We start from the raw sequence: 26,560 nt of genomic DNA, 5'->3' as shown, positions 1-26,560 counted from the left end.
ACAGGGGGAGGCGTGAATCTCGGGGGCTGGATCTGGCTTGTGGGGGGAGGAGACGTGGCTCTGTGTATGGGAGAACAGCAGCGCAAGAAACCGCTCACCTAGGCTGTGTCTAGACTGCAAACTTCACCTGCATCTAGACTACAGCTGCATTCTTTTGAAATTAAATCGAAAGAACGCGGCTTTTCTTTCGACAACGGTACTCCTCGTTTCACGAGGAAGAACGCCTTTTTTCGAAAGTGTTCTTTCGAAAAAAGGCATTCTTGAATGCAAACAGGGCTTTTTCAAAAGAGAGCATAAAGACGCCTGGGTGCTCTCTTTCGAAAAAGCGGCTTGCTTTTCGAAAGTACTGCTTGCAGTCTAGACACTCTTTTTCGAAAGAGGCTTGCAGTCTAGATGTAGCCCCGAAGGCTTTCACCGCTGCTCCCATTGGCTGAAATCACGGCCAATGGGAGCAACGGGGGAGGGGGGCACAGAGCTTGGGAGCAGCAGGAGGCATGGAGCCAGGTCACCCCCCCTCCCATCGCCTTCATGCAGCCCCTGCTGCCAAGACCCCACACTCCCACCCCACTGCTGCACCCCCCCTCCCAGACCCTGCACCCTCAGCCCATTTCTGTACCCAACCTACCATCCAGACCCCTCCCCCCCCAACTTACTCCTGCACCCTCCTTCCTGGCACCCCCAGCTGCACGCATTTTGTCATCACGGATGATTGGCTGGTGGTCTGCGGAAAGGTCTGCTTTGAGCGGAGTGGGCCCAAAAGTTTGAGAACCGCAGGTGTCGGAGAATGCTCTCCAGCCCGCTAAGGAGCAGCTGAACAGGAGCGTGTGTATTTGAAACTCTTGCCGACTCAGCGACTCCAGGTGAGGAGGTGAATGATGGAGACAGGCCATGCATGCCTGTCCCTGTGCATACAGAATCCCCTTAACACGCCCGGTGCAATCTATCTGCAAGAGAAGGCCTAAGAGTGAATCAGGACTGGATTATAGTCAGATACCTCCCCAAACGCAGTGCTCCTGGAGAGACTGGAGAGCCAGTCAGTGCTGCTGTACAGGATTGTCCGAGGGATGGAATCTAAGAGGGGAGCATCTTTCTCGGTGACTTCCCTGTGGGCGACTCGCTGGACGGTTTAGCCACAAAGGACTTTCCTTCATTGATCGGGTTGCCAGATGGTCCCCCACAAAATACTGGACACGTGGTATTTTGGTTAAGCCCCCTCCCCCCAAAAAAAGGAGCCACTCCCCCCACCCCCGTTAGGCTTCTGATGTGCCAAGGGTGGTGATCGTGGTCCCGCCTACCTCCCAGCCTGGGAGTACCAGCTGGGAGGTGGGGCCGCGATCGGCGCTGGGAGCCTGTGATTGCACAGAAGCCTGGGGGGGCGGGGGAGTCCCAGACACTGCCCCATCCCTGCCAGGCTTCTGGGCAATCACAGCCTCCTAGCACCGACCGTGGCCCCGCCTTCCAGCTGCTTTCCCCGCCCCCGCCAGGCTTCTGCACAATCACAGGCTCCCATCCGGTGCGCAGCTGGAAAAATCAGAGAATACCGCACATCGCACATCGCACATGTCTGGTATTCTCTGATTTTTTTTACCGGACAAAGAGCACAAATACCGGTAAAATACCAGACACTTGGCAACTCTATTCATTGATAACCTTCTGAAGCTCTCCCCTTCCCCCAGGGCATAGCCCCAGGCCTGCTCCTCCGGGCGGGTCAGAGGAGGAGAGCTGCTTAGCGCTGGGCCAGCGAGAGGTGCTGCAAGCGGGCTAAGACAACACCACCTCAGCGGTGGTTCCACACTGGCACGCCCGTCGGGGCCAGCGCAGCGGGAGACTGTCAGGAGAATGACCAAGGGCCAAGCAGCTCGTTTCTGTGGAGCAATTGGCCGTGCGAAAGGAGACCCGCAGGGCGACACCCTCCTCTCCTGGACTGCTACAAATCCAGGGCAATCGTCTCAGCTGGGCAGGCGCTAGCTTGGGCACGGAGCAGTGTGTGGCGCTGGAGACAAGCAGTGGCTGGAATCTGGCCGGTGCAGAGTTCAGACGTGACTGGGGCTTGCCCCCCACCCCCGGCTGCTCCTCCATTGGCTAGGACCTTCACTGGCGATGTGGGTTCAATTCCTGTCTCCCCGTCAGAGCCCTCTTAGACATTTAGGCTCCGTGCCTCAGTTCCCCCTCTGCACAACGGCGCTTCCCTGCCTCCCAGGGAGTTGTGAAGAGGTGCTTAGATCCCATGCCCACGGCTGGCTGAGTAAGTGTCGGCTGCTGCTTTTAGGGTTGCCAGGTGTCCGGTTTTCACCCGGACAGTCCGTTTTTTCTGGCTCCTGTCTGGTAAAAAAAAAAACAGAAAATACAGGATATGTATTAGATGGAAAGCCTGCAGGGACAATCTTCCCCTGCTGCGTCTGGGGAAGGCACATGGGGATTCTTAAAGGCGCAGCACTTTTTTTTTTTTTTTTTTTGCTCAACATGTTTGGTCTCCCTTGTTCAGGATTTTTGGTAATAGCATCTGGCAAGCCTAGCTGCTTTATACCGTGACATCTGTGGGAAAGGAAGGTGAGATGCAACAAAGCCAAACTTCTCCACTGCTTGCCAGGGTGCTTTCTTGGGTGACAAGCTGGAGACCTCCAGCACTAACCACGAGTCTCTGCTGTTTGAGCTAAAGATCCAGGCTTGGAGACTGACTTCTTGGAATCTCCCAGGGCAGCCAACTGGATGGACTTCACCCAAACGTCCACCTTTACCTCACTGACACCCAGTTCAAAGCCACAGCTGCTGTTGCTCAAACCTGTGCCTGATGCTGCTGCACCTTAGCTTGCTTTTCTGGGCCAGGCAGAGGGACCAACAGCCAGCATGGGCCTCTGGGCAAAATATTGGGAGGTCCTGGCACCACGCTCCGAGAAGGCGGGGCCTCAGGCAGAAGGGGCGGGGCCAGGAGCAGCCTGCCACTCCCACTCCAGCCCTCACAGCTGCCCAGAGCGTCTGACTCAGCACTCCAGTGGCAATTTAAAGGGTCCTGGGTGAGCGTAAAGGTAAGCGTTTCTTTCTCTCTCATCTACTTTGATTGCAAGCTGTTTCAGCAAGGCTCGTCTTGCACCGTGGGCATGTGCAGCACCTAACGCAACAGAGCCAACACCACTGTAACATCACCATGCCAGCTGACCCGCAGGGACGTGCCTGCTCCCTGCACTCCACACAGCTTTCTGGTTTCCACCTGGCCTTTAGGGAATAAAGGGCACGAGGACGTAGGAACACGACGAGTATGACTCCAGCTTGCCCTTTGCACAGTGGTGCTCAGCACTCTACACAACGGATGTTCTTGCAGCTGTAAAAGAACTCGGGGAGCTCCCTGGGGGCCAGCCAGTCATTTTTGGACGCAGTCAGTTTTAATTCTGCAAGGAACAAAATATAGACGGCAAGAGAGTAGGCCTAATTGGTGTGATTTATCACTTCTCATTCAACGGCAAAGGGAAAGAAATCCCCACTGAGAGGCCGGTGGAAGATGGATTCTCTGCTCATGCCAAGCAAGGTCCCTTAGAGACAGCCCGGGAGTCAGCTTGGAAGCGTTCCCGTTCCGAGCTCTCCTGCCGCTGCTCGGGATACTGGCCACTTCTTCAGAGGGAACTAGGCGACTCCTCTCAGAAGATCCCAAGCGTCTCTCCAATCTCCACCCCCAGTGACAAAGGCCTCAGCCAACTCTGGGATGTGGTGGGCGCTCCCCGCCCCACGGTGTGCGGCAGGCAGGTGCCAGAGACCCGCGAGGAGTGTGTGACTTGCAGACCCACTTTAGCACAGTCCACGGGCACGGAGGGAGCAAAGGGCTGGTCCCATTCATGCTGATTGGGTCCACTGCACGGGGGAGGATGCTACTGGCCTTCATCCCTCTTTCACAGCTCAGAGAGCTGGCAGCCAAGGCAGATGCTACTCCCCAGAGACCAGTCAGCTTTCCAGTGCATCCGTCTCTCCCCCATCACACACCCCTGCCTGAGCTCCAGGGGACATTGGGCGGGTCCCGGGGACTCCTCTATGACACTAACCGCTCCTCAGCTCAGCGCTCAAACCCTGCTGTGCAGAGAGGAGTAAGGGGAGCCCAACACAGGGCCAAGAGACCCAGGACTGGCAATTGGAAAGCCAGGTGTAGACACTCAAGAGCAGGCTTGGAAATCCTCCATTGATAAGCTCTCATCTCCAGAGTGCCTGAAGGGGTTGGCTGGTTATCCGGAGAGAGTTTTGCATGGCCAGGACCTTGCCAGGGATGGGTGGGGTGAACACCGGTCTAATTTCCCTCCCCAAACAGGGCTGGCCTTACCATGAGGCAAACTGAGGCAGCCGCCTCAGGTGCCAGACTGTGCCACTAGGACCCAAAGAACTGAGACCTTTCAAAGTTTTGGGCCAAGCGAGAGGGCACGGGGGCGTCATTTGAGCTCCTCGCCTCAGGTGCCAAAATGTTGTGGACAGGCCCTGTCCCCAAATGGCTTTTCCGCCAAGATGCACATTCATGTCAGTCACCAGTTACCATGTTTTCAGGTGAAAAAGTGAGGGGTTTCAAACCCCTGATTTTTTTTTCCAAATTTCTCCCCCCTGCAAGGAGGAAACATTTGGAATTCCCAACAATCCCCTGGAAAAATGAGTCTGGCTTTGCGTTGCCCCCAAGTTACCCAAAAGCGTTTGGAAACAAGATTTGGGGGTGAGGGGAATGGCCAAGAACTGCACAGAATGAAATTAAATGTGAACGTTTAAACTTCACGCGCAACAAACTCTGCTGAGCGCTGGTCACTTTCCTTTCAGGAATACAAAACCGGTGAGAGAAAAAGCAGCTAGAAACAACCCATAGACAAGCGAGGCCCGAGGTGACCTGGTTGAAGCAGATGGAGCCCTGTGGGAAATGACTAGCGGAGTTTATATAAAGTTTCCCAAGCAGGTGCCACATACGGGACCAGGAGGGGGGAAGCATGAACTGCAGGTCAGGAAAGGGCAGTCCCCACAGGAATATTAAGCCAAGTATCTTTACAAGAGAAGTCACTTTATAAAATAGAAGGCAGGGAACAAAGGAGCAACTGCTGCAAGTAGCTTACACAGAAAGGCGGCAGACACGTATTTGTGGGCGAGAGAGAGATGACGAGTTGGGGAACGTTGCTGACTGGACGCTGGAAGATCTCAGAGGCAGATGGGCATCCTGGAACCGCTGCTACTGAATTATCCCTAGCAATTTCATAGCCTTGAAAAATGCATGATCGACCGTGAAATCTGCCCCCTCCCCCCGGTGAAATTTGGTCTCCTGTGTGCTTTTGCTCTATAGTATGCAGATTTCACAAGGGAAACCAGCATTCCTTAATGTGGGAACTCTGACCCAAAAAGTTCCAGGGGGGGTTGCAAGGTTATTTTGGGGGAGGGACATGGTATTGCCTCCTTACTTCTGCACTGATGTCTCAGCTGAGGGGCCAGAGAATGGCAGCTGTTGGTAGGATTCCCAGCTCTAAATGCAGCGCCCGGCCAGAAGTAACGGTGGAAATACGACACCATGCTACACTTCTGTGCTGCTGCCTTCAGAAGTGGGCAGCTAGACAGAGGCATCCGCTGACTGAGGGCCCAGCTCTGCAGGCAGCAGAGCAGAAGTAAGAGAGGCCATCCCGACTTTTGCGCTCCTGCTGGCAGCTGCTGCTTTCCAGCCACCCAGTTCTGAAGCCAGCAGCAGCACTGAAGTAAGGGTAGAAGTACCACACTCTCCCTACAATAACCTTGTGACCCACCCCCAATTCCCTTCGGGGTCTGGACCACTACAATTACACCACCACAACATTTCAGATTTCAATAGCTGGGTGTCTGGCTCGTGAGTCTTGCCCACATGCTCAGGGTTCAGCTGATCACCATATCTGGGGTCGGGAAGGAATTTTCCTCTAGGGTAGTTTGGCAGAGGCCCTGGAGGTTTTTCGCCTTCCTTTGTAGCATGGGGCACGGGTCACTAGCGGGAGGATTCTCTGCATCTTGGGGTCTTTGAACCATCATTTCAAGGACTTCAATATCTGAGATACAGGTGAGAGGATTATTCTAGTAGTGGGTGGGTGAGATTCTGTGGCCTGCATTGTGCAGGGGGTCAGACTACATGATCATAATGGTCCCTTCTGACCTTAAAGTCTATGAGTCTATGAAATTTACAATTTTCGAAATCCTATGATGGTGAAATTGACCCCAATGGACCAAGAATTTGGTAGGGCCCTACTTACATTCCCTACACCCTGGTAGAGTGTGGGGGCCCTGCCTTGGGCCAATGCAAAACTGAACCCTAGGGTACCATTATTACTGTCTTGTGGTAGCACTTACTAAAATCCATGGGAGACAGACCTTGTCTGGAAGAGATTAGAATCTGAACAGATGAGGCAGACCACCAGAGGTTGTTTCCTCTATTCTACTGTTTTAGGAGCCTACGGTGCAGAGAGATGAAGGGACTTCCTCAGGCCACCACTAGGAGCTTTGAACCCAGAGTCCTTGAACCTTGCTCTTTAACCTGGACTATGCTTCTGAGGTCCTGAATCCCAGCCCAGTGCAGAACCCACCAGGCCTCCCTTCCTGAAGTCGATTCTCCAGGCTAGTTTTAAACAATTCAAGTTTCCAATGCAATCTATTCCCCTTTGAGCCCCCTCTTCCTAGTCAGACCCCGGAGCATTGTGCAATGTTGTTCTGCCTGGCTTGGTGCATGTTTCAAAGTGATGCTCACACTCTTTGTAGGCTGCTGCCTCTGCCCAGTACTCGGCATTTAGCCAAGCAATTGAGGGCTCCGGTGCCTAAATCTTCCCTTATAGACAGATTGCCCCAGGCCATTCATACTTTTACAAGTAGTTGCTTTTCTCCCAATTCCTCCCAGTTTGTTTCCATCTCCTCCTGGCACAAAGATGCCTAAAACTGAGCTCTGATGATCCCTGAGAGCCTCCACCTCATCCCCTATGAGCCTCCATTCCACCCCTTCAAATGCTGCAATGCAGCGCACTAAGTGAGCACCCTCTGAGGCTGAACGGTGGCATTAATGCAATGAGTGGATTGCAGTTACCCAAGAGCGCTACCGTGCAGAGCTGCGGACCCTCCTACTTCCTTTACCACCTAGCAAGCCTGCTGTCTGGTTTCGTGGCTCAGTACCTTCAGCTAGTATCGCCGCTGGCATCAGACTGCCCTCTCCTCACATTCTGGTGGGCACACGTGGAAGTATCAGCAGCTCACCTCAGGCGCCACTTACCTGTGGTAAATGCCATTCTCTGTCCCGGGCTATTTTCCAAGTCTGAAGGCTTGGCTTGCCTCTCTCCTGCTACAGCAAGACTCACAGGGAGCCGCGAGGCAGGAGGCTGGTGCATTGTTGGGTTTCTTTAGTCCCTGGGCCTCGCGGACAAATCAGCTTTCACACACCAGCAGAGAGGCAGTGGTCAGAGATAAGACAACAGACCTGTTAACTCATCCATGGCAATAGCTGAAAGCCACAGATGGGTAGGGACATACGCCCCTTCCGTCCACTGGGAACGGCTGGAGGGACAGCACAGGAGAGAAGGGATAAGGGCTGGTGAGGTCCCTGCTGGCTGGGATGAAGAGATGGACTCTGAAGAAGATTCCACCTCACAGTGGATCATATTCTAGATGGGTCACATGACCCCGAAGAATATCTTGAAATGCATAATTCATCTAGTCCGATAGCCTGTCTCTGCTAGTCGCCAGCACCGGTCGCTTGAGAGGAAAGCAGGAGAAACCCTGTGATCGGCATTATGAGATAACCTGCCACGAGGGTTCCTCCTAAGCCATGTTAGTGTTTGGCTTATGTCCTGAACTTGAGAGGCAATATCACTGACATAACTCTTGGCTTGGCTTGGTTTTTTTTTAAATCTTTGCTCTTGTACCTGGAGGTTTCCGTCATCAGTAGAAATAGTCAATCTCTTTTTGTATCCTACTTCTCACTGGCAATCAAGAATATCATGTGGCAAGGAGTTCCATAGGCTAATTAGGGGTGGATGAGAAAATTATTTCCTTTCAGCCTGCATTGTCAGCCTGTCATTTTCATTGGATGGACTCTTCATCTCTTAACTCTGGGACTTGAAGTCAGAACTTCTATTCCCAACTTTGCCCCAAACATGGTGGGTGATATTGGGCAACTCATTCCAACTCACCCCCTTTGTCTTGCTTATTTACCATCTGGGAGAAGGACTGTGTCTTTATATTTGTAGAGCACATAGTGCACATAGTACAATGGAGCTCTGATCCTGATTCTACTGTAGGTGCTGCTGAAATAGAAATAAGTAGAGCTGGTCTAAAACATGTTGCGACTGTTTTTGTAAAAACACCATCCCTTTCTTTTGTCCAAAAAGATTCAAAATGTGAATTGTTGTGGCACAAAAATAACAAGTAATTTTGATGAAAAATATCTTGTCAACAACTAATTTTTCCTATGAAAATCTTGATTAAAGAAAAAGTTAAAAAAAACTTTTTAAAACTAAACACACGGAATAATGACCAAACATAGACTGGAAAACCAGGCGTTTCTCTTTCAATTTTTTTCTGAAATGTGCTTGTTAAGCGTCCTCAGAAAGGGACATATAAAAATTGCAGAAGTTTAGATGAAAACAAAAGAAACCTTCTGAACATGGAAACAACGTGGCATTTCGCATCCTGCTCTAGTAGTCTCGCTAAGTAAACAATCCCAAATGAAAAGGCCTCGTCTCGGGACTGGCGCGGAGCACAGCTTATCTTGAGAACGTGCATGCCTGCCCTAAAACAGCAGAATATTTCTTCTCACAGGCAAATAGAAAAAGAAGAAACCATTATTTGACCTTGAAAATCCCTGCTCATTCGAACAAGCTCCTTTCCTACCTCGGTCTCCTATCCCATCCTGACGCTGCCTCCTTGCTTTTCAGGTTTTTTCTTAGGGCTTCAAACTCTTGGCCGCTCCTTTGATGGCTGGGAGCAAAGAGCTTGGAAATTTATGCACCACATTATGCGAGATGCCTTGGTCTTCAACTAGGTTAAATTGCTTTCTATATTTAAATTGCCTGCTAGCTGGTTAGAGGCAGGAGGCACAGCTGTGAAACGGATAGTTCCATCCAGTAAACAGAAGAATGTAAATCCTAATGGATTAATCTGTTATAATTAGACGCTTTGCCATGACTTTGACACGCAATCCACAGAACTGTGTGGTAGGGGCAGGAGGACGGGCATCCGAGGAGAAGCAAGCTGGGAGCAGAGGGGGGTAGTCAGAAATGCATGGTGCAGGCTCGGAATGTCAAATTGCTTTGGAGCAAAAGCCGCATCCCTCCGAGTTCGGAGCTCACGCACGCAAACATCCTCAAATTAAAGGCAAGAAATAAACAGACGGTAACAATGAACTTGTTGGGCTGTGTTTTGCCTGTGCTAGCTGGAGAGTTCCGCCTCATATCCTCTCCAAAACACTGTTGGATTCCCATTTGCTTCCGTTCAGTCCTTTCTATTGCAGGGACATTCCTTTGGGTAGCTGCAGCACCTTGGAACGGTTCGAACTTCCCCAGGAAACTTTCTTTCTGCGCCTTTTGTATTCCCTTGCCCTGCACCCCCCTTTCTTCTTGCCATTCGGATCCCGTTCCCCAATTCCTGGTCGCCAAAAGGAGCCAGAAGAGAGGGTGGAAATACCTGGGAGACGTGTTCAGAACGAAGCTACAGCATCTTCCATCGCAGGCTTAGCACTGGGGCAACACGCAGAAGGGGGTGTCCGTAATACTACTCAGCAAGGGTGAGCACGGAGCGGACCAGGACAGCCAGGGTGGCAGCGGAGTTCCCTGCATGCTTGTCAAGAATTATTTGGTGCTCAGCAATGTTCCCTCTAATTGTTTCCGTCCATAAAATCATAGATCACTAGACCGGGAAGGGACCTCGAGAGGTCATCGAGTCCAGTCCCCTGCACTCACAACAGGACCAAGCACTGTCTAGATCATGGGTTCCCAAACTGGGGGGGATGAAGAAATTCCAGGGGGGGCGCGAGGCAACCCAGCCCCTCCCCCCCAATCAAGGTTTGCTGCCTCAGTCAGCTCCCTTTTTTTTTTTCTTGCTCAACGAGTTTTGCTGTTGGGGGGCCGGGCGTGAGGGTTTTTCAAAAATCAAAAAGGGGGCATGATGCCGAAAAGTTTGGGAACCCCTGGTCTAGATCATCCCTCATAGATGTCAATCTAACCTGCTCTTAGATATCTCCAGAGATGGAGATTCCACAACCTCCCCAGGCAATTTATTCCAGTGTTTAGCCACCCTGACGAAGTTTTTCCTAATGTCCAACCTCAACCTCCCTTGCTGCAGTTTCAGCCCATCGCTTCTTGTCCTGTCCTCAGAAGCCAAGGAGAACAATTTGGGGGGGGAGGGGAGAGTTTAAGTGCCGCTATGCGAGAGAGTGCACCACACCCAGCAGGTGTGTGTGGCTTACGCTGGGCCTTGTCAACAGCCCAAAATGGCACCAATGGAATGAGACCCGCATAGTGAAATGGGTGCAACCCCTTAGTACAGACACTGCAGCTTAACTTGTGCCTGGAAACGCAGGCGCTAAATCAAGACAAAGGCCTCAGAAACGGATTCACACCCACGTGGCTGCACCTACGTTAGTAAACGACTTTGGTTAAATCAGCACAAAACCTGCGCACAGACAGGGCCTTAGGCATTCAGGGTCTACTGAATTTCAGCATGAGTCAGGCACCTAATTCCCTTTGGCTCCTTGGAAATCCCAGCCTCAAACCTGGCACCCTCTACACCAGCCCAATCCTTCCCCTCATCATCTGGGACAGAGGTTCTCGCCTGTCATTGCACTGCAACCCCCCTCGGACAACAAACATTACTACGCAACCCCAGGAAGAGGGACAAACCAGACACCACCAAAGGCCCACCAGCCTGGGCATGGGGGTATGTGAGGCAAAGCTAATGCCCCCTGCCCAGGCTGGTGAGGCCTACACCAAGGCCCAGCGGTTTCAGACCCTCCTGGCTTGTAACCTGAGCCCACGACCTAGGCCTGAAGCCCTAGAGCTTCCATTTCAGACCTGAGCCCTCAGTGGAAACAAATAAAGCCGCTCTCTTCCTATTTGCTGGGACATCAGGGCCTTAAAACGTGAAGAGCCTCTGCTTGAATTAGAAGCAAGAGTCAGACAAACCAAGTTCTTAATAAGTGCCAAAGAGGAGAGGCATTCGCAGGCCTCTCAGCATTCAGAGTGGTTTTATTCTCCTGAAGGGTTCTCCACGAACTTGTCGGCGAGAGAGGCACAAACAACTTGGCTCTGTGAGTCTGCGCTCACGAATCCCGTTCCCGACGGGAGGTTTGGGCTCAACAATTACAACAGGAGCTTCAGGGAGTAGCTGAGTTAGTCTGCACAGGATAAACTTAAAAAAACCCACAAATGGTCTGGTAGCACTTTAGAGACTAACAAAACATGTCAATGGGATCATGAGCTTTTGTGGGCACAGCCCCCTTCTTCAGATGGGTTCTGAGCCGCTGGGAAGGAGCAGAGGTTTCTTGCTGCTGCTACCACCAGAGAATCACGGCAAAAATCATTCCACACAGGAAGAAGCGAAAGGCGTCTTGTGAGCCCCCAGGGCAAGAATTGCCCACGAGAAAGACTAAACGGTATGAAAAACTGGGACTCAGAAGAGCTGGTTTCAGTACCAAGCCCTGGATTACACTCAGGCCTGGTCGACATGACATCAGAAGGTTGAAGTAAGGTACGCAACTTGAGCTACATAAATTACATAGTTGGAGGGGACGTATCTTACATCGAGTTTCTGCACCATCCACACAGCAGGAGGCCAACGGGAGCATCTGCTCCCATTGGCTTCCTAGAATCCCAGGGCTGGAAGAGACCTCAGGAGTCATCAAGTCCAGCCCCCTGCCCAAAGCAAGAGCAACCCCAACTCAATCATCCCCATTGGGCGTTGTCAAGCTGGGACTTAAAAACCTCTAAGGATGGAGATTCCACCCCCTCCCTAGGGAACCGATCCCCGTGCTTCCTCACCCTCCTAGGGAAATAGTGTTTCCTACTGTCCAGCCTAGACCTCCCCCAACTGACTTCCCCTTACTCCTCATGAGGAGCAGGAGTACGGCCTGATGGGGGTACCCTTTGAGTTCGATATATCTGGTCTATACTAGAACTGCTCCATAGAACCCTGGAAGATCGACTATAGTGTAGACATGCCCCCAGTGTGTGTATGTCTTCTCCTCCTCTAAAGCTAACACGCAGCTTTCTAAAAACTACATTACATAAACTTGTTTGGTGGAGTATAAAAGGAGCCAGTGATGCCATAAGGGCAGATTGTGCATATATAAAAATCCCTCCTCCCCACGGATTTAATTATGTATGGTAATGAGCATTGAAAAGCATGGGGGGTGTATATGATCGGACGTACAACCCTTAAAAGTGTTCTCTGGTGCCAAGAGCTACTCCTGTGCTTCTTGACAGCGTGAAATTGGTTTGAAGCGCACCGCTAGAATACTTTCTAGCGATCTGGGTGTGTGCATGTCCTTCATCACAACAGGATCTGTTCGGAAAGGAAATTTAGGACTAGACCCCTTTGCAGGACTATGGGAGAGAGACAGGAGCAGGATTCAGAATTGTCCTCCACAGGGCTCTCTTTAAGACGACATGGGTACGTCTACACTACGGAGAAGATCGAAGCTGCCGCTGTTGATCTTTCAGGGTTTGAATTAGCAGGTCTAGTGTAGACAGCTAACTCCAACGGAGAGGGGCACTCTGATCCATGCCGATAGCCCTGCTTCCACGAGGAGTAAGGGAAGTCGAAGGAAGAGTGTTCTCCCTTTGATTTTCTGCAATGTGGACAGCGCCAAAAGTCGAGGTAAGATTCTTCCACTTCTGCTACACAATTAACGTAGCTGATGTTGTGTAGCTTAATTGGACCATATCCCGTATGGTAGATGTATCCCCAGATATTGTCTATTCCAGGTGGGCACAGAAATCCATTCCAGGTTCTCCTCCTCCCAGGAGTGGTGCCCAGGCATTCAGTTCTAATTCTCCTTTCTCCCGAGAAGCTGCACTCAACGTGTTTCGGTGAGCGCCGGCTCGGATCTTTTCCTGCCCTTATTGTCCCTTTCAGTGAGCAGATGTCCATGCCAGAGCTAATTCATGATGTCACCTCCACTGGAGTCACCCAGAAATCTCTGCCAGGATTCTTGGTGGTTCACAATGCATTTTGGCTCCCCTTCTGTCCCCCTCCGCCTCTCCTTACAAGCTGATTTCATAGCTTTTTCCTGGGTGGCCATCCCTGGCCCATATTTGAACAGGACGGAAAGGAGCCCTGAACAAGCTGTGAGAAATACTTCCCCACCACCAGATACTCATGGCCTGACCTTCTGCAGTTGTACACAATTTTATCCCCCCTCCTCACCTCCTCTTGATTTAATTCATTGTTAATTGACTGTGGTAATTATATTAGGCAACTGTAATGCAGGACACAGGAGTCCTGTAACACCACTAACTGTTACTGGAATGATGCCAACCAAGAAGTTAATTGAGAGAAACACAGCCACTTCCCCAGACCAGAAGAGAAAGAGGGGTCTTGCGGGGAAAAAATACACCGAGGAAAGTTTCTGCAATTACCTACACAACAACCAGGACTGTGCTAGTTACAGCCCAGAATTTATTAGCTCCTTCCCTAATTGAATACAGAGGTTTAGGGGTACAACTAGGATTCACTGAGAAAAATCCTACATTGCGGGGGGATTGTTAAGATTAGACAAATGGTCACCAAGGTGCAGTGCTGCCCAATCTCAGGGTATGGGGAGTTTCTTTTAGTTCCTCAGATTCTGCAGCCGTGGATGGAACAATTCCTTTGGAACACAAGGCACGTTTCTCATCGAACTGGTCCAAGAAAATTGGACCGCTGTCTGCTAGCAACTGCCGCAGTTCGGTCACGACCGAAAACGTTTCAGGGGAAACGTTGATTTCCAGGACGTTTCCAAGGGGAACATTTCACGTTTCCTGTTGCATTTTGCAAATGTCAAAACATTTGGCTGTGATAAGATAAAGGCGTTTCTTTTTAACTTTGATGATGTCAAGGCATTTCCTTTTGACTTGATATTAAAATATTGATTTTTTACAGTATATTCCATTTCCTAGAGAAATGTACAGCTTTAATATTGGGCTGTGATGGAAAGGCGGTCGAGAGAGAAGCGTGGAGGGCAAAGGGTTGGAGCTCCAAGAAGCACAAACGTTTGCCCTAACCTAGGAGAAAAGGCAAAGTACGATGGGCACATCCAATGGGGAGGAGTCAGTAAGTGAAACCAACGAAGTGATATTTAATATGGCTACTACAGGTTGGACCTCCCTGATCCCGGCACCCTGGGGACCTAACTGGTCCTGAACGAGGGGACTTGCCATTGGCCTCCAAGTCCTCCACCTCTCCCTACTTCTGGCTGCTTCCAGCTTGCACTTGACCCTTCTGCTCCCAGACTTGGGCTCCTCATGTTGCTGGCCTGGCCATGGCATCCCGAAGCTTGAACTTCCTGCTGTCCACCAGCTGCCTCTGAGGCCAGAGCTCTCTGGCCACCAGGGCTGGTGCTCCCCGCTGCGTCACCAAACCCCTCTTCCGTGGGCCCTCTGCTGTCTTCCCAGCCTTGCCACGAGACCTCCTATCTCTGGGCTATGTGATCTGGCACCATCGATGGTCCTAACGGACCACGGATGGTGCCAGACTAGAGAGTTCCAATTTAGGAAGGTACAACCTGTCTATATTTTAGAGATAAACTTAAAAAACAACAAATAGTCTGGTAGCACTTTAAAGACTAACAAAACGTGTAGATGGGATGAGCTTTCGTGGGCATAACCCACTTCTTCAGATGAACTTCTTCAAGAACTCCTCCTAAACAGTGAGAGCAAGGAAATTCAGTTCACAGCTTCCTCTTATAATAACTTAAAGCTTCTCCTCGTATCCTGGAGAAGCAATACACCCTCTATTCTACTGGCTGGTGGAGTTTCATCTGGCTGCTACAGGGCTGCAGGGTCAAGGGGAACCCCAATGTGCTGCCACAACTTGCATGGGATTATGCTGACCCCACTGTTTACAGCTTTTGTCCCGTTGGGTCCCTCTTCTTCCCATCCATGGGAATGGTTCAGCCATGTGTGAATCCACCCTGTATTTAGAATAAGACCTGACTAGGGAATCGTTGGGAATGAGTGTTCCTATGTCTAAGAGGAAAGGGTTTAGTTATGCCAGGAAATGGGACATGCCTGGCATGCGATTGCTTCTCATAAAACCATAAAGAAATGAGACAGATTCACCAAAGCAAGTACAGTCCTCAACCTTGACATAACTGAAGCTATGTCTACACTGCAGAGTTTTTGCAAAAACTCGCAGAGCGTCCACACCCCAAGCACATTTTTGAGCAAGAAAATTCACAGTGCATTGACAGAACAGAGGGGTTTTGGTGGCATAGGTATTCCTCCTTCTACAAGGAATAACTCCTTTTTGCACAAAAACTCTTGCGCAAAAAGGTGCGTGTGGATGGGAAATAGAGGGGGTTTTGCACAAAAACATCCTAGCAAAAGAAGCACAGGTGCTCTGGTGGCCATTCCATGAATGGCCATCAGAGATTTCTTGCGAGAGAGTGTCCATGCAGTCTGAAAGCTCTCTTGCGCAAAAGTTCGCTTTTCCGATGCGCTTTTGCAGTGCGGACGCGCTCTTGCACAAGACGTTTTGGAGGAAGATCTCTTCCATAAAAAGCTTTTTGCGCAAGAAGCCTGCAGTCTAGATGTAGCCTGAGCAAATGTTGACAGAGACGGAACCATAATGAGCCAGCAAAATAGGATGAACCTGGAATAAGATTCCTTCTCAATAAACCTTACAGAAAAGAGATCAAACGGAGAAATTTGGAGTAGTGCTCTGGCTTAGCCCCGCTAAATCAATGTTTACAGTTTGAAAACGAGAAGAAAATGTTATTGGAAACCAAATTGCCGATAGCCCTTTTATGTTGAACCATAGTGAATGAGAAGAGTTTATAGGGAGTTTATATTCTATACACTTGATAGAATTCCCAAATTACGGACCTGAGCTGTACCAGGTAAATCTGATAATAATCAAATATAAACTGTAATATAATACAGTCAAAATGAAATCATAGAACCGTAGAATACAAGGACTAGAAGGGACCTTGAGAGGTCATTGAGTCCAGTCCCCTGACCTCATGGCAGGACCCACTACTGTCTAGACCATCCCTGATAGACATTTATCTAACCTAACCTTAAATATCTCCAGAGATGGGGATTCCACAACCTCCCTGGGCAATTTATTCCAGTGTTTAACCACCCTGACAGTTAGGAACTTTTTCCTAATGTCCAACCTAAACCACCTTTGCTGCAGTTTAAGCCCATTGCTTCTTGTTCTATCGTCCGAGGCCAGGAAGAACAAGTTTTCTCCCTCCTTCTTGTGACACCCTTTTAGATACCTGAAAACCGTTATCATGTCCCCCCTCAGTCTTCTCTTTTCTAAACTAAACAAACCCAATTCTTTCAGTCTTCCCTCATAGCTCATGTTCTCTAGACCTTGAATCCTTCTTGCTGCTCTTCTCTGGACCTTCCCCAATTTCTCCACATCTTTCTTGAAATGTGGTGACCAGAACTGGACACAACACTCCAACTGAGGCTTAACCGGCACAGAGTAGAGCAGAAGAATGACTTCTCGTGTCTTGTTCACAACACCCCTGTTAATGCATCTTAGAATCATGTTTGCTTTTTTTGCAACAGTGTCACACTGTTGACTCATATTCAGCTTGTGGTCCACTATAACCCCTAGATCCCTTTCTGCTGTACTCCTTCCTAGATAGTCGCTTCCCATTCTTGTGTGTGTGAACTGATTGTTCCTTCCTAAGTGGAGCACTTTGCATTTGTCTTTATTAAACTTCATCCTGTTCACCTCAGACCATTTCTCTAATTTGTCCAGATCATTTTGAATTATGACCCTCTCCTCCAAAGCACTTGCAACCCCTTCCAGCTTGGTATCATCTGCAAACTTAATAAGTGTACTCTCTATGCTGATATCTAAATTATTGATGAAGATATTGAACAGAACCAGACCCAAATAGACCCCTGTGGAACCCCACTTGTTATTCTTTTCCAGCAGGATTGTGAACCCTTAATAACTACTCTCTGGGAATGGTTATCCAGCCAGTTATGCATTCACCTTATAGTAGCCCCGTCTAAGTTGTATTTGCCTAGTTTATTGATAAAAATATCATGCAAGACCATATGAAATGCCTTACTAAAGTCTAGATTTATCATGTCCACCACTTCTCCCTTATCCGCAAGACTCGTTATCCTATCAAAGAAAGCTATCAGATTGGTTTGACATGATTTGTTCTTTACAAATCCATGCTGGCTGATCCCTATCACCTTATTATCTTCCAAGTGTTTGCAGATGATTTCCTTAATTACTTGCTTCATTATCTTTCCTGGCACAGAAGTTAAACTGACTGGTCGGTAGTTTCCTGGGTTGTTTTTATTTCCCTTTTCATAGGTGGGCACTATATTTGCCTTTTTCCAATCTTCTGGAATCTCTCCTGTCTTCCATGATTTCCCAAAGATGATAGCTAGAGGCTCAGATACCTCCTCTATCAGCTCCTTGAGTATTCTAGGATGCATTTCATCAGGCCCAGGTGACTTGCAGACATCTAACTTTTCTAAGTGATTTTCAACGTGTTCTTTTTTTATTTTATCTTCTACACCAACCCCCTTCCCACTAGCATTCACTATGTTAGGCATTCCTTCTTCAGACTTCTCAGTGAAGACCGAAACAAAGAAGTCAGGGTATGTCTACACTACCACCCTAGTTCAAACTAGGGTGGTTAATGTAGTCATACGGAGTTGCAAATGAAGCCTGGGATTTGAATTTCCCGGGCTTCATTTGCATGATGCCGGGCGGTGCCATTTTTAAATGTCCGCTAGTGCGGACTCCGTGCCTGCGGCTACACGCGGCACGGACTAGCTAGTTCGGACTAGGCTTCCTATTCCGAACTAGCTGTACACCTCGTGGAACATTTAAAAATGGCGCCGCCCGGCATCATGCAAATGAAGCCCGGGAAATTCAAATCCCAGGCTTCATTTGCAACTCTGTATGACTACATTAACCACCCTAGTTAGAACTAGGGTGGTAGTGTAGACATACCCTCATTGAGCATCTCTGCCATTTCCAAGTTTCCTCTTACTGTTTCTCACTCCTCACTGAGCAATGGACCTACCCTGTCCTTGGTCTTCTTCTTGCTTCTAATATATTTATAGAATGTCTTCTCATTTCCCTTTATGCCTGTAGCTAGTTTGAGCTCGTTTTGTTCCTTTGCCTTTCTAATCTTGCCCTTTGAGTACAGCTGGCTTAGGATGCATGTTGTACTTAAAAGAAGTACTCGGGATCTTTTTCAGAGGGGTAAGGCAACATGCCACATTTATTGATCACACATAGAATAATCAATACTTATCATATGCATATGATACATCACACTCATGCACTCTCTCACACACACAAGCACACTCCATCTTGTTGTTACCAAAAGTTGCTCCCCCTAACTGCACTGGCCAGGTGAGTTAGATGGGGGAGAAGGGGGGAGCCGGGCTTCTGCAGATCCGGATGATGCTCCCATGTTGACAAGACGAAAACCCGGGGTCCCTCTGCAAGATGCCTCCTATTTATCCCTCTCCTGCAGCCAATTAGTCATCAACTGGCCTTTCTTAATGCTGCTTCAAAGAGAGTTCTTCCAAGGGCAGGCACTTGCTGCTTGACTCCCAAGGGTCTGTATGTCCAGTCTCCTTAATGAGCTCACTTTTCAGGTATTGTCTTGGGTCTGGCTCCCAGACCTTCTCCACCCTTGCAACTGCTGCTGGAGGTGCTCCCCTTTCATTCTTCATTCACACCTCATTCATTTCAACAGGGCAATCAAGGAAAGGGGAGAGCTCAAAAGACATTTTTTTTTCTTACAAGATCTATATATCTAAATACAAAGTTCTAGGAGAAATGTTACAGAGATTCTATAAGAACACTTAAAGATATATCTAAAAGGACAAGATCTTAATACAAAGTATAATATCACAGAGATTTCTCCACATGCAAAGCAACTCAGAGTTAACTTTCCCATTGGCCTTTCTGCCAATGTCATAGTGCCTGCCACATGCAACTCTAGATGGGCATGCAGAACAGCTTTGTCCCAGTAAAATCTTGGCTGGGTTCCTTCCCCTCCCTCCCGCCACCCTCCCTGGGGCCTGCTGGCAAAGCCTGTAGGGAAGATACAGAACTTGGCTGCAGTGATATGAATGGGGATGCTGTTGGATACAGATACAACATACGGTTCCACCTGGCTTCCTCGCTCCGGGATGGGCAATAAAACAGGGATGGTTCACAAGGGTTAGGCCCCGGTGGGCTGCTGCTGCTGCATTTACCCGCAACTCCGCAGGGACAGGAGATCTCAGCTTCCATGGGCTGGGAATGGTGAGCCGGGGCCATCTAGACTGCCATCGTGTTCTTTCGAAATTAAATCGAAAGAATGCGGCAGTTTTTTCGATATTGGTAAACCTACTTTTACCAGGAAGAATGTCTTTTTTTGAAAGAGCTCTTTCGAAAAAAGGTGTTCTTGAACGCAAACAGGGCTTTTTCGAAAGAAAACATCCAGATTGCCTGGGTTGCTTTTTCAAAACTCTTGTGGCTGTCTAGACAATTATCAAAGGGGTAGCCGTGTTAGTCTGAATCTGCAAAGGCGACGAGGAGTCCTGTGGCACCTTATAGACTAACTGAAGTGTAGGAGCATAAGCTTTCGTGGGCAAAGACCCACTTCGTCATGCATCTGACGAAGTGGGTCTTTGCCCACGAAAGCTTATGCTCCTACACTTCAGTTAGTCTATAAGGTGCCACAGGACTCCTCGTCGCCTGTCTAGACAATGTCTTTCGAAAGAGGCTTGTAGTCTAGACGTACCCTCAATAGAGAACTGGGCTTGACTGGGACACCATCAGCGATCGATTTAGCAGGTCTAGTCCTTACTAGGCCCACTAAATCAAACTTGAGGAGATCAATCTCTGGAGTATTGATCTGGAGGTAAGTGAAGACAAGCCCTGGATATGGCCATATCAAGAGGACCCACATTAGTATTTTAAAAGTGCTCAGCTGCAGGATGGGTGGAAACACTCCTCTCACAAGTTTTCAATGGATTTTCTTTTTTTTTTTAGAATATGAACCATTCCATGGAAAGCACCTCTTTGCCAGAAAAAGTTTGATTATTCATTGTAGGACAAGATCGTGAGACATGTTTTTTGCAGGGGGCAGAGGAGAGTGGGGAATTGGGGGAGGTGATGAAAAGTTATTGTGCAATTGCACACTTTACTTGTGCAAATTTGAATTTTTCTGTGAGGGGGGAAAAAAACCTCATTTCCTGACCCGCTCTGCTCACCTCCCAGCATGTCGACCGAAAAGAAATCGGGCGCTGAGGTGGTGTCCTTAAAAACAGTGGCATAGTCCTGGGAGGTCATCCGGCACTTTGCAGAATCAAGGTCTCAGTAATTCTCTGCCTCAATTCCTTGTGCATAAAAACGCCTCTCTTCTCTAGCAAGTTTTCCAGGGCAGGACTATCTTACTGCAGCATCTGGCATAACAGGTCTCTGATTGTGACTGAGACCTCCAGCGACCCTTGCAACTAGACAAACAATGGCAACCAGAATGTGTCCTAACCCCCTTTTAAAGGGCTCCACTCTGTGTAGTTACCTCAGCTCAGCCTGCCTTTCAGTAACCCCTCTGCACGCCCATGACTCCCCAGACCCTCCCATGTCCACCCTGGAGCTCTCTCCAACATGCACCAAAATCCCATCAGCCAAGAAAGAAACATAGAATCATAGAACACTAGATCTGGGAGGGCCTCAAGAGATCATCAAGTCCAGTCCCCTGCCCTCACGGCAGAACCAAGCACTGTCTAGATTGTCCCGGATAGAATCATAGAACCATAGAGCTGGAAGAGACCTCAGCAGGTCATCAAGTCCAGCCCCCTGCTCTAGGCAGGACCAATCCCAACTAAATCAACCCGGCCAGAGCTTTGCACATTGAGACTTAAACACCTTTAGGGATGGAGACTCCACTACTTCCCTAGGAAACCCATTCCAGTGCTTCACCACCCTCCTAATGAAATAGTTTTTCCTAATATCCAACCTGGACCTCTCTCACCACAACTTGAGCCCATTGCTCCTTTTTCTGTCATCCATCACCACTGAGAACAGCTTCTCTCTATCCTCTTTGGAACCTCCCTTCAGGAAGTTGAAGGCTGCTCTCAAATCCCCCCTCGCTCTTCTCTTCTGCAGACTAAACAGACCAACTCCCTCAGCCTCTCCTCATAGGTCATATTCTCCAGCCCATTAATCATTTTGGTTGCCCTCCACTGGACCCTCTGCTGTCTGTCCAGGTGTCTGTCCAACCTGCTCTTAAATATCTCCAGTGATGCAGATTCTACAACCCCCCTAGGCAATTTATTCCAGTGTTTATCCACCCAGACATGCAGGAAGTTTTTCCAAATGCTCAACCTAAACCTCTCTTGCTGAAATTTAAGCTCATTGCTTCTTGTCCTATCCTTAGGGTGTGTCTAGACTACAGGTTTTTTTTTTTTTTAAAGTGGCCTTTTTTTGAAAAAACTATGCCTGCGTCTAGACTACCACCATGCTCTGTCGACAGTAAATGGACAGAATGCGGCGGTTTTGTCGACGGCAGTAAACCTCATTCTACGAAGAATAATGCCTTTTTTCAAATGTCATCTTTCGAAAAAAGGCGTTATTGCATGAAAACAGGGCTTTTTCGAAAGAGACCATCTAGACTCTCTTTCAAAAAAGTGAACGGATTTTTCAAAAAATCTTCTTGTCTAGACGCTTTTTTTCGACAGAGGCTTTTTCGAAGGATACTGTTGAAAAAGCCTCTGTTGAAAAGGCGTGCAGTCTAGACTTAGCCTCAGAGGCCAAGGAGAACAATTTTTCTCCCTCTTCCTTACTAAACATCTTGCAAATGTTCATCGCGCATCCCCTCCCTGCCGTACATCGCAGGCTGGTCCCGGGGGAGTTACTTTCCCTGGGTTATACCGTCAATCTGTTGGCTTGCTGCACAGCTTTGGGTTGGTCACCTCCCTTCACCATGCCTCAGTTTCTCCCCGTCTGCACACGAGCGGCGTTTATCCTTGTGCCTAGCCGTTCGAGGCCCGCTGCTGGAAAACCACCACCCATAGACACAAGCCCTGTATTGTGCCTTGAAAATTAAACGCGGCACAATGGAAAACAGACCCTGTGAAGTGGAGCCGCTTGGAATAGTTAATGAGGCAAAAGTATCTGCTCACAGGAAAGCTAAAAGTGTCAAGAGAGCCCCAAGGTGATAACTTATTTAATAGAGAATTAAGAACCGGGGGAGGCAAGAGGGCACCTGCCTCGGCATGCTGGCTCGAGGCTGCTTATTAAAGTCTAAATGATAACATCAAGTTAATTAGCAGGGGCAAAGGTGCCGTTCCATCTATTTTAAGTACCTCTGCTTGTTACAAAGGTCGTCGGCTGTCACAGGCGTTGCCCTTGCTGTTTGAGTCGGGCCAGGGCTGAGCGCTCTCCACGGTGGATTCCGTAATCACCGGTCGGATTCGGGGTTTTTATTTCATCGAAGGAGCTGCCGCCGTTTGCAGAAGGAGGACTGGAGAGCTCGGCTCTTACCGGCAAGAACAGCTGTGCACAAGCAGGGAGAGCAGGCTCCAGAAAAGAAAAGGGAATGGATGTTAGCCTCTGACGTGGATTTGAAAGGCCCTTTATTCTTCCCAACTCTGTCCCACCAGAGGCTGGGGGGTGGCTAGGACTCAAACTCTCAGCCCCCACCAGCTTCCTTGAACCCTTGACCCCAGCCTCTCAAAGTAGCTACCTTCTCCACCACACCACTGGAGGAGCCCTGCACCTGCTTGCAACAAAGACTATTCTATGTATCAGGCTTTTCATTCAGGGACTCTCCTGCCTACACCTGGGTTTGCCACAAACTCCCTGTAAGACCCCATGTGTCAGATTTGAAAGAACTCAGGGCCCACATGGCAAAGGCTCGAAGCCCATCATAGGAGCGGTGTTTTCTGATGAGCACAGGTCCCCTTTAGGCACCGAAATAAAGGCCAGACTTTTAGAAACACTTAGCAGCACTTAGCATCTGCCTGCCGCTCTTTAGGGTCAGATTTTACAAAAATCCCAGCACCCGATAGATACGCATCAAACCCGTTGGAAGCACCGGCCACTTTATCCAAGTGCCAGAATGAAAGGTGTCCTCTCTCCCTCCGTGGCCTCAGTTCTCCAGCTGTGAAATGGGCTAATATTGCTTCCAGCCCCCTTTTGTCTTGCCTGTTTTAGTTGTAAACTGTTCAGAGCAGGGACTCTTTTCCTAATGTGTCTGTGCAGCATTCAGCACAATGGGTCAGTTGTGGTCTCTAAGTGCTACTGGAATAAAATGCATAAAAGTAGGCCTGGGGGTGGAACTACACCCTTGGACTATGTCTACACTGGCATGATCTTGCACCAGAGATATGCAAATGAGGCTAAATGTGGAATATCGCCGAGCCTCATTTGCATATCTAATGAGCCACCATTTTGCGGAAGAGGTTCTTGCGCCAGAAGGAGCTGTTTACACTGCCCCTTCTTGCGCAAGAAAAACCCTCTTGTGCAATGCCGCTACGCTGATTATTTTCAGCAATAATGGCATTGCGCAAGAGGGTTTTTCTTGCGCAAGAAGGGGTAGTATAGACGCTCCTTCTGGCGCAAGAGCCTCTTCCGCAAAAATAACGGCTCATTAGATATGCAAATGAGGCTCGGCGATATTCCACGTTTAGCCTCATTTGCATATCTCTGGCGCAAGACCTAACCTTGGGATGGTGCTCACAAAGAAGACAGAAGGAGGCTTCTAAATTCTGTTCTCTCATATCTCCCTGCCTCTTAAGAGCTGTCTCCACACGGGAACGGTGAAGGGAGGTTTCAATTGGGTGGGCCGAGTGGCAGCCGAGCCTTATGGGAAAATGCCAATGCATTTTCACCTCCTTCTGAGGAGTTTTCTGCAAATGCCAGGGACTGGCTCATGCTGTGACAATTTGAATGTGAGTCTAAGAAATGATGAGGGAAAGAGCTTGCGTCTCGGTGTGGAACGCACCCCACAAAAGCATTTCTCTCTAAGGAGAAGAGACTGGAAAAGCTGCGTAACAAGTCCGAGATGTGGGAGTCTTATCACAGACTTAGAAGGGACCCCAACACTCATCTTATCTAACTCTCTTCCCCCTCCCACACCCCCATCTAGACAGCTTGAGCTCCTTCCATTCATGTCTCTCCTCAGAAAAGGATGATTCCAGACAGTTTTAGGCAAATAAAATCCTTCTCTCTATCAGGTAAGATATCTTCATTGTAACTGAAGACCCTGCAATTTACCGTAGTGTTGGTTATTCATAATTTCCTACATCCATTGTCCTTAGAATCATAGAATCGTAGAACACTAGAACGGGAAAGGACCTCGAGAGGTCGAGTCCAGGCCCCTGCCCTCATGGCAGGACTCAGCATCATTTAGACCACCCCTGACAGGTGTCTATCTAACCTGCTTTTAAATATCTCCAGTGATGGAGATTCCACAACCTCCCTTCCTGGGGCATGTCACCTTGTCTCCACTTCCTGTCTCTTCACGTAACATAGTGTGACCTCACTTTCTTTGTGACATCACTTCCTTTCTTGAGATGGTGCTGACCTCCATGCCTTTCCTGTGACACCACTTGTCTTCCTGTGACACAGGAGTTGACATCACTTCCCCTCACCTCATATCCCACTGTGACTGACAGGGCCGGGGCTGGGCACAGCTGAGGGCGTCTGCTCAGGGCGAATTGCTCAAATTCAGGGATCGCTCTAGCCCCCAGACTGGAGACTTTCCCAAATAGGCCACAAACCAGCCCCACAGAGCACTTCAGCTGCCTGCCTGAAGCCTTATGATCAAAACCCCTCTGACACCCCAGCAATATCCGTGCCCCAGATGGCCCCGGGCCTCATACACAGGTGAGGGGTCTTAGAACCTCATCTCACCTACCCCAAACAAGTCTTTATAATATCGAGCTGGAGGACTTCTTACGCTCATTTCATGAGGCGTAAGGAGTAAGAGCATTCCTCCTTCGACTTCCTGCTGTGTAGACAGTGCCAAAAGCCGAATGAAGCTATTTCGATTCAAGCTACACAATTGATGTAGCTGAAGTTGCGTAGCTTAACTCAATTTTAGCCCTGTGGTATAGATGTACCCAAAGGGACTTATGATGAGCAATTTGGTGGGGACAGACAAGGGGCTGTTCGATGACATTAAAAGGCAGCACATCCAAAAGAAACACTTTCCCCACACACGTGACATTTGACTGTGGAACCCCCAGCCACTGGAAGTCGCGAAAGTCTAGAACTTAAGCCTCAAAAAGGAGCCGAAAAAAATAACAATGGTCTGGTAGCACTTTATAGACTAACAAAACATGTAGCTGGTATCATGAGCTTTCATGGGCATATGGGCTGTGCCCACGAAAGTTCATGATACCAGCTACATGTTTGGTTAGTCTATAAAGCGCTACCAGACAATGTGTTGGTTTTTTTCTGTAACAGACTAACTTGGCTACCTCCTGAAGCTCCAAAAAGGAGCTTTTCTATAGAAAAGGCTCTCCTGAAGCTTCATTTTTGAGAACAGAAATGCCAGCGGCGCTATTAAAACTTCTAATTCTGTAGCCAACATCTAATGATGAGAGATCACTATGAGCCCTCTGGAAGGGGCAGATGACATCAGCTTTGTTTCTTGTGTGCGGCTACCATCAGAGACAGGACACCGGACTAGATGGGCCATAGAATCATAGAACCCTAGAACTGGAAGAGACCTCAGAAGGTCATCAAGTCCAGCCCCCTGCTCTAGGCAGGACCACCTACATTCCGATGCCTCCCTAGCATCTGGAATGGGTGGGCGCCATCAACCCAAGTTTTTTGTGAGAGCGGAGGAGCGCTCCCGTCCTGCGGTTTATCTCCGCTGCATCAGGCAGCCAGGCCTTTATCCCTCATGCCGACGCCCTGCGTTGACAAAAAGCAGGTTGTTTAAGACGAGAGGCTTAGCGGGGCTCCGGGGGATATTGAGAGGATTTGTCATCCTAAACTGGCTGCCGTCAGCCCCGCCACAAATACGTACCACCCAACGCTACAATGCATTCAGCAGCACAGTAGGGGTGCGCTACCTGCGTGGAACTGGCGCATCAGGACAGGAGATAGAGTCTTATCTCGGATATAAATATTTAGCGGTGCAGCCGGTATAATCGGCGTAGCAGCTGGAACAGTCGGAGAAGGTATAATTACACCTACGTGCACAGGGGGGTGTTGAGTCACACAACGGATCCATTCCACCGTGCTGATGGGGAATGCACGGCAGTTCACCGGTGGGGGGTCGCTAGTCGGACCCAGAATAGCTCACAGAATGGGGGGGGGGGATGGGAGTGAGACTTGGAAACCTTAGAACATTTATCGTCACAGGGGTGTCCCTCCCCCCCGGTGCTATCGGAGGTCACAGTGGCTCCAAGCC

At 49.1% G+C, this 26,560-nt stretch overlaps 1 long non-coding RNA gene across 1 annotated transcript; it reads right to left on the bottom strand.

Moving 5' to 3' along the window:
- Positions 1–1,375: 1,375 nt before the first annotated feature.
- Positions 1,376–24,710, bottom strand: LOC112547818 (uncharacterized). Its single transcript, XR_003091627.2, has 3 exons — positions 24,575–24,710; positions 22,500–22,713; positions 1,376–2,322 (listed from the first exon to the last, which is right to left on the bottom strand). It is a non-coding gene; the product is annotated as an uncharacterized LOC112547818 (long non-coding RNA).
- Between the last annotated feature and the right edge of the window lie 1,850 nt (positions 24,711–26,560).

This window comes from Pelodiscus sinensis, chromosome 28 (genome assembly GCF_049634645.1).
Source record: "Pelodiscus sinensis isolate JC-2024 chromosome 28, ASM4963464v1, whole genome shotgun sequence".
Classification (NCBI taxonomy): domain Eukaryota; kingdom Metazoa; phylum Chordata; order Testudines; family Trionychidae; genus Pelodiscus; species Pelodiscus sinensis.
This window is presented reverse-complemented; position numbering and strand designations above follow the sequence as displayed.